This window comes from Benincasa hispida, chromosome 1 (assembly GCF_009727055.1).
Source record: "Benincasa hispida cultivar B227 chromosome 1, ASM972705v1, whole genome shotgun sequence".
Lineage (NCBI taxonomy): Eukaryota > Viridiplantae > Streptophyta > Magnoliopsida > Cucurbitales > Cucurbitaceae > Benincasa > Benincasa hispida.
The window spans coordinates 41778678-41786544 of record NC_052349.1 but is presented as its reverse complement, the minus strand read 5'-3'; positions in this window follow the sequence as shown (position 1 = coordinate 41786544).

Genomic DNA, 7867 nt, shown 5'->3' with positions numbered 1-7867 from the left:
TTTGAACGACGTTCCAATTTCTTAGGATTAGCCTCAAGCACATATCCTAGGCAACCCCAAATTTTGAAATGGTGTAAACTACCTTTAATTGATTTTTCTCTCTAATTAACCTCCCTTTGAAATGAAGTGGATGGTTGTATTTATAGAGGAAAAATACTCTTAATCCTAAATTATTTGGATTCCATAACTTGAAGTAGTAGATAGATTAGATTTCCTTTTTTAAATAAGATATTTTCTCTAATTAGGAAATTCATATTTTAATTAATTAGAAAATCCGTCATCTAATTAATTTAAATTAAATCCAAATTTATCTTATCAACTAAATTGAAATTAATTATTTTCTCTAATTTTGATCCAAACTCAAAAATTAAAGAGGATAAGATTTAGAACCACAATGTCTCTTTTCCTTCTTAAATTTCAAATTCCTTTTAATTTCTAAAATCCTATTTTTTTCCTTTTCTTTATTTTCAAATTTTTATCCAAAATAATCCAAAAATTTCAAATCTCTTATCAAATTAATCTAAACCCAATTAACTTAATTTTGGCTCCAAACTAAATTTAAAGAAAATATACAATCCAGTAGTTGAGAAAAATTACATCATTCCAAATATTTAATCAATTTAAAAACACACATTCCCCAAAATAAATTAATTCAATTTTTCCTTAAATTTATCTTTTAATTGCCTACCAAATTAAATTTTTAGCCCCAATTTATCAAAATAACGCCTAAATATTTCAAGATAATTTAATACAAATTACTTAAAAAATTCAGGATGTTACATTCTTCCCTCCTTAAGAAACTTTCGTCCTCGAAAGTTCATTCCTAGATAAGCTCTGGGTATTGGGCTCTCACCTTAACCTCTCGTTCTCATATTGCCTTCTTAAACTGGTGATTCTGCCATAAAACTTTCACTAGTGCTTCCTTCCTGTTTCTTAAAGTCTTCACCTCCCTGGCGAGAATTTGAACAAGCTTATCCTCATAACTTAGGTTCTCATTCAACTGTAATGGTTTGAAGTCCGTCACATTGGATGGATCTGTCATATACTTCCTCAACATTAAGATATGAAAAACATTGTGAATTGTGGAGAGAAATGGTGGCAATGTCAACAGATTAACTACAGGCCAATATGCTTCAGTACCTCGAAAGGCCCAATAAATCGTGAACTTAGTTTTCCCTTTCTACCAAACCTCAGAACACCTATCATATGTGCTACTTTCAAAAAACACCTTGTCACCAGTTTCAAACTCTAGGTCTTTAAGCCTAACATCAGTGTAACTTTTCTGTCTGCTTTGAGCTATTTGCATACATGCTCGAGTCTTCTATTATTGCCTAATTTGTCGTCTCCACTAACTTAGGTCCTAGCAACTTTCGTTCACCAACCTCATCCCAACATACAAGAGACCTGCAACTCTTCCCATATAGAGCCTCAAATGGCGACATGCCAACACTAGTCTGGTGACTGTAAATGTAAGCAAACTCCATGAAATGCAAATGATAATCCCAACTCCTCGAAAACTCCCACCCACAAGCACATGACATATTCTCTAATTTTTTGTTCAAACGCTCTATTTCACCATCAATCTATGGGTGAAAAGTTGTAATAAATTCTGACTAGGTATCTAACACCTTCTGGGAGACTCTTCCAAAAATGGATGTAAAATGCGGGTCGTCGTTTCACATAACTAAAACTAGTACCAAAAGAGGTATGACAACCCCTTCCATATATAACTATGAAACTTAAGGTGCTAAAAATCAACAACACTTAACATGACCATGCTGAGAATTGTGAAACTGTCGTGAGCTTAAGAAAGTTTTATCCACTAAAAACATATATCTAAGCCTACCATACTGTCACAGGGAAATCTTCATACATGTGGTGGAGAAACTGGTCATATTATAACGTGTCATCTTAAGATACGTAACAAAACAAATTTGGTCAATTGAAAACTGTTTCTACTCTAGAAGCATCGACTGTGATATCTTTCTTAGGGTCTACATGTCTGAGAATAAATATGTCTAATTAAGTCTCATTTAGAAACGCATCATGAGGCTCTATACTGTCACGGGCTATAAACTTGCTTGAGCCAATTCTCATGTTATTCTTTAGCCTTAAAACAATCATATATCATTACTTAGACCCTACTGCGAACGAGTCTAGAATTCCATCCGAAAATGAGGTTTTAAAGTCCCTGGATGCTAAAGCATCAGTCAATTGATAACACATTTTTATAACCTCATAATAACCGTAATTGATCCCTAAAGTTAGTTTTCATGATAAAATCTTCTTGATTGATAAATCCTAGCTTGAATTGCTCATACTCTCTAGAGCTAGTTAACTCATTGTCCATGCAAGAGAAAACATACTATCTTGTAATGCTCCAAATCCACCTATAGCAACTTCTTGTTATCAACTCAACTTTATTACCAAGTCTATCCCCTATGCCAATGGTGATCTTGGATGATCCTAAAGGAAATCGATCACGAGGATTTCCATGAGAAGCAGAAAGATCATTCAAAATTACAATTATATATGAATTTTACAATTACAGTCATAAACAGAAACCAACGGTTATGCATTCATTACAGAAATTATAGTATGATAATAACAAAAATCAAGGAGAAAATCTACACACATTTGTAAACTCATCGCCAAGCACATTGATCACAAACGCTCGAACACAGCAACCTTGAACGCTTGTCCAACATGACTGCTACACTGCATGAACACCGCGCACTCGAACTCAGCGATCGCCTCGGTCACGAACACCCCAACATCATAAACAGCCTCCACAGAACCTCGAAGATTTTCGAGTTGAGTATGATACCACCAAGAAGGCTACCTTGGTATTCTCGATGTGAGAATCTAAAGGGTGGGCTCTATGTGGACTTGGTTTGGGGCAGAAGACAGAGGAAACAACAATCGTGTAAACGATTGAGCAAGTGGGAGATGGCTGAAACCTATTGTATAGGTCGATGCCGAATCGTTTAGCAAAAGCTAAGCGATCGTCTAGAAAAAGCTAAGCGATCGTTGAGCTCATCGATTAGCTGCATGTATGTCGCCTACAAACACTACACGATTGTTTAGCTTGGTCTAAGTTGTCGCTTAGTAAATCTCATTTACTTGACAATTTTCGTGAGATTCCGAGAAAGAATTCACAAAATCTCAACATTAACATTACTAAAATTAGGAAAACAATTTTCCTTTTATCACGGTTACCATGAAACCACCAATAACCTCCCACTCAATTGGTTATTAAAGAAAAATATTTAATTATCCAATAATTAATATTATTATAAATATAAACGATAACTAACTTATCATACTATAGTTATCATTTATATTTATAACCTATAGTTTTAATATTTCATCTCATGACACATATAAACCATAGCTCTTTTTCTATTCCATGGTACTTAATGTAAATCTCATTTACATTAATCTTCCACTAGATGTATCTCATACATTATACCAATCATATCATATATAATTGAATTACCTTTAGTTAATTTTAACATTTCAAATCAACACCAAGAACTGATCCTCAACTGAATCCATTGAGTTACCAAGGGGACATTATGAACCTATAGCTCGAAGCTCCAACGGTACGTGAATAACTAACTAAACTCTTTAGCCACAGGATCCACCATCCGTTAACTGTCAGACACTCCATTAAAGACCAACAACTGAACTCTTCTTACCACAGATATATTATGTGTTCGTCTTAACCAATCAACAGTGCGACAACCCTTCACAGATCGCTCGTAAATACAACTCGGCCAATAACCATTATGCCTCTGTAGTTACATCTAACTTCTTAAGTACCACTGATCCCTCTAATGAACATCAGTCATAGTTCTATTATGACTGAGTCCTCTCTACCAAAGAGAAGTTGTGGCCACTATGTTCAAGCCCCGAAACTAGCCCTTAAGGGAGTAATCTCTCTACTTATCCCTGCTTGGGGAAAGGAGTGAATTTCATCTTGTGTATTGAGTTCCCAACTCCCAAATCAGAAAAGTCCCTAAAAAGGTAGGCATGTTGAGTTGGCAATCTGACCACTCTCACCCATACTAATCAAAGGACCGCCCTTAAAGGCAAGAGTTTCCAAAACACTCAAGACTGAGGTCGTGTCATCTATGGTCGTTTAGATTAGATGTAAGCCTCTAGTATCAACGGCGTTATATACAGAGTCTAGTCATCGCATGGTCTGGTCTTATACAAACTCTTTGTATAGGACACCCCCGCTCGCACGTCTCCATATGAATGGTCAAGATCTACCATCTATAGTAGTTTACAACACTTGCAAACCTCTATAAAGAAGGTTGTATCCATAGTTTCACAAGGATTAGTTTGTTGGGGTTTGTGCCCTAAATTCTCGTGTCCAGTAGTTTGTAGACAACTTTGTACGAACACTTGTGATATAATATAAATGATATTTACTTCACTACTTGACTTTGCACATTTAGATTTTACCACAAACCAATAAACTTAATATCCCTGGTTATCTGCATGTAACTTAAAAATGTATGTGGTGACATACAAGTGGATCATGTCTTGAGTGATAACCAAAATGGTCTTTAGTATATGGATATAGGAGGGAAACCTTATCCTGGTAACGCTACAGATACGACCTACTTTGTGGAATGATCCTGATTATTCGTGTAGGGAATATGTGAGCGGGGGCGTCCTATACAAAGAGTTTGTATAAGACCTGACCACGAAGTTTTAATGTCTCGTTATATAACACCGTTCATAACTGAGACTTCACTTCACTAGGATGACCATAGGTAACATGACCTCAATCCTGAGTGAGTTAGGAACTCCTGCCATTGAGGGCGGTTCTTTGATTTGCATGGGTGTGAATGGCCCGAATGCTAACTCAAACCTACCATTTTGGGGATTCATCTAATTTAGGAGCTGGGAACTCAGCTACACAATATGGAATTCACTCCTTCCCCGAGGCAGGGGTAAGTAGATAGATAGCTCCCTTAAGGGCTGATTCCAGGGCTTCAACGATGTGGCGCCACGCACCTTCTCATGGCCCGAGAGGTGTTCACACATAGTAGGACTATGTTATATTGTTCATTAGAGGAATTAGTGGTACTTAAGGAGGAAGATGTAATTACAAAGGGAAAACGATAAATTGGCCTGCTATAATTACGAGCATCTGTGAAGGGTCATCGTACTGATGATTGGTTATATCCAATGGACATAAAAATATATCTATGGCAAAAAGAGTTCAACTGTCGGTCTTTAGTGGAATGTCTGGCAGTTAACGGATGGTGGATATCGTGACTAAAGAGTTTAGTCAGCTATTCACATACCGTTGGAGCTTCGAGCCATAGGTCCATAAGGTCCCCTTGGTAGCTTGGATACAAGTTGAGAGTTAGTTTTTGGGTCAATTTGAAATGCTCAAATTGACAAGAGGGAGTTCGATTATATATGATATAATTGAACAAGTTAATTAAATATGATATAGTTAACTTTATGTATGAGATACATTAATTTGGAGGAAATTGGATATAAATATGATTTATATCTAGTAGAGGAAAAATATTACAATTAATATTTAATATTAATTTATAAGTTATGAATGTGATAAGATCACATTCATTGGATGGTTATAAAGGAAATAGGAAGGCGCCCCTTTGTTCTAAATAATGGATGAGTGCATCATACATAGCAGACAATGTGTTGATCCCAGTGTGCACGAATATTGTGAAAAAGATAGTGTCATCGTTTAGAAAATCAGTGACTATACAATAGTGACTGCACGATTGCTTAAATTTACAATATTGCTAAGCGATCGCATACCAATTGCATCGTCGCGTGCTATTATCTAAACGATCATTTACCTTTTTCCTAAGCGATCGTTTAGCTCCCGGTATTTACTAAACGATCATATAGATGATCACTTAGTTTTTCCTACGCAATCGTTCGGACGATCGCTCACCCTTTTCCTACACGATCGTTTAGACGATCGTTTACTTTTACTACATGATCGTATACTTCACATAAATGATCAAGCATATTTTCTAGGCGATAGACGACCGCATCTCCCATTAGCTTGATCGTTGTGCACGGTCTCTCTTCCTCCTTCCCTCTACCAAATATGAACAAAGCCCACACTTTGGATTCTCACTCCAAGAATACTGAGGGCTCTAAATGGTATTGTCTTCTCTGTTTCCTTCTATCCAAGTGGTGACTGTTCGAGGTAGACGGTTGGGCTTTAGACTCACTATGAAGAAGAAATCTTCATCTGGTATGATTTCTTGATCCCTTTAGCATTATGAAAGTATGTTTGAATGTATATGCAGTAATTCTGTCGCAATGAATTGGAAAGATCCGCTTCTACTCGTAAGTACTCTTGAATATGAGTTCCTTCAATTGGTATCAGAGCACTGGGTTTTCTGATATTCCAATTCATTGCTGCAAAAGAATTTTAAATACGTTCTTGGTGGGTGCATTTCTACACTATTTAATTGTTAAATTGCTGTGGATGTGCGGATTTATGGATGTTTTCGTGGATGTTAGCCTCGGTTTGTTTTAATTCTTTTAAATTTGCGGTTGTTTGTATAGGCCCCTGTGTTTTTTGGCATTAATAATCGTTATCGAGTCTGTATTCAAAGTCTGTTTGAGTTTTGAATCGTTCCTGAAGAAGATGGAGCAAGCGTTGTGGTTTTTCAAGGAAGCTATGCGATCAAGTGTTCATCACATCGTGCAGAGATGGAGAATGCGATCAAAGGTTGATCTCATCGTGCAATCAATGGAGTACGCGATCGCTATTGATCGCATCGGTTAGACGATGGAGTATACGATTGCTGTTGATCGCATCGGTTAACTGATGGGGTATGCGATCAAATGTTGATCGCATCATGCAGCTGATGGGGTACACGATCGCTGATGATCGCATTGTGTAGACGATCGGGTAAGCGATCAAGGGTTGACCACATCATGTCGAAGATCGGTTACGCGATCATTGAGTATCGGGTCGTGTAGACGATGTGATGCCCGCATATCGCTTAACCCGGGTGCGCATTGGACGATCGTTTAGGTCAGCAAGCTTCATCGCTTAGTAACTGACTAAACGATCTCTTAGTAACGCAAGGTAAATCGTTTACCTGACGTTGCATTAAGTGATTGCATCGACGATTGTTTTGGTCAGCAAGCTTCATCGCTTAGTAATGCAAGGTAAATCATTTACTCGCCGCGTTAAGTGATTGCATAGACGATTGTTTTGGTCAGTAAGCTTCATCGCTTAGTAACTGACTAAACGATCGCTTAGTAACGCAAGGTAAATCGTTTACCTGACGCCGTGTTAAGTGATCGCATAGACGATCGTTTTGGTCAGCAAGCTTCATCACTTAGTCACTGACTAAACAATCGCTTAGTAACGCAAGGTAAATCGTTTACCTTTCACCGCATTGAGCGATCGCATAGACGATCAGGCTTCATTGCCTCGTTGTCATCTACGCGATCATTTAATTTTGCTCCTATCGTCTAGTTCGCGCTAGATGATCGTCTACCTACGGCATTTACTATACGATGGAGTCCTCTTAGCAGTTCAAGACCCGGTTCGCCTTTGAACCGGTTTGCTCGATGAAAAATGTAATAGATAGGGTTATTTCATTTCGGTTTTGCAAAGGCTCATCCCGGTCCATTAATCCTTTATTTATTACATGCGATGTATGTTTTTAATATGTCATATGGTATGCACATATAGATAAATCCCACCTTAGGTCATGCATATTCTCTTTATTATAAGTGTTATAATTTAGAGAATCATGTTTTAATTTACATAAATGCATGCTCATGCATCATATAATATAAGGGTTATATTTATGTATGCTTTATTTTTTTTTTTTTA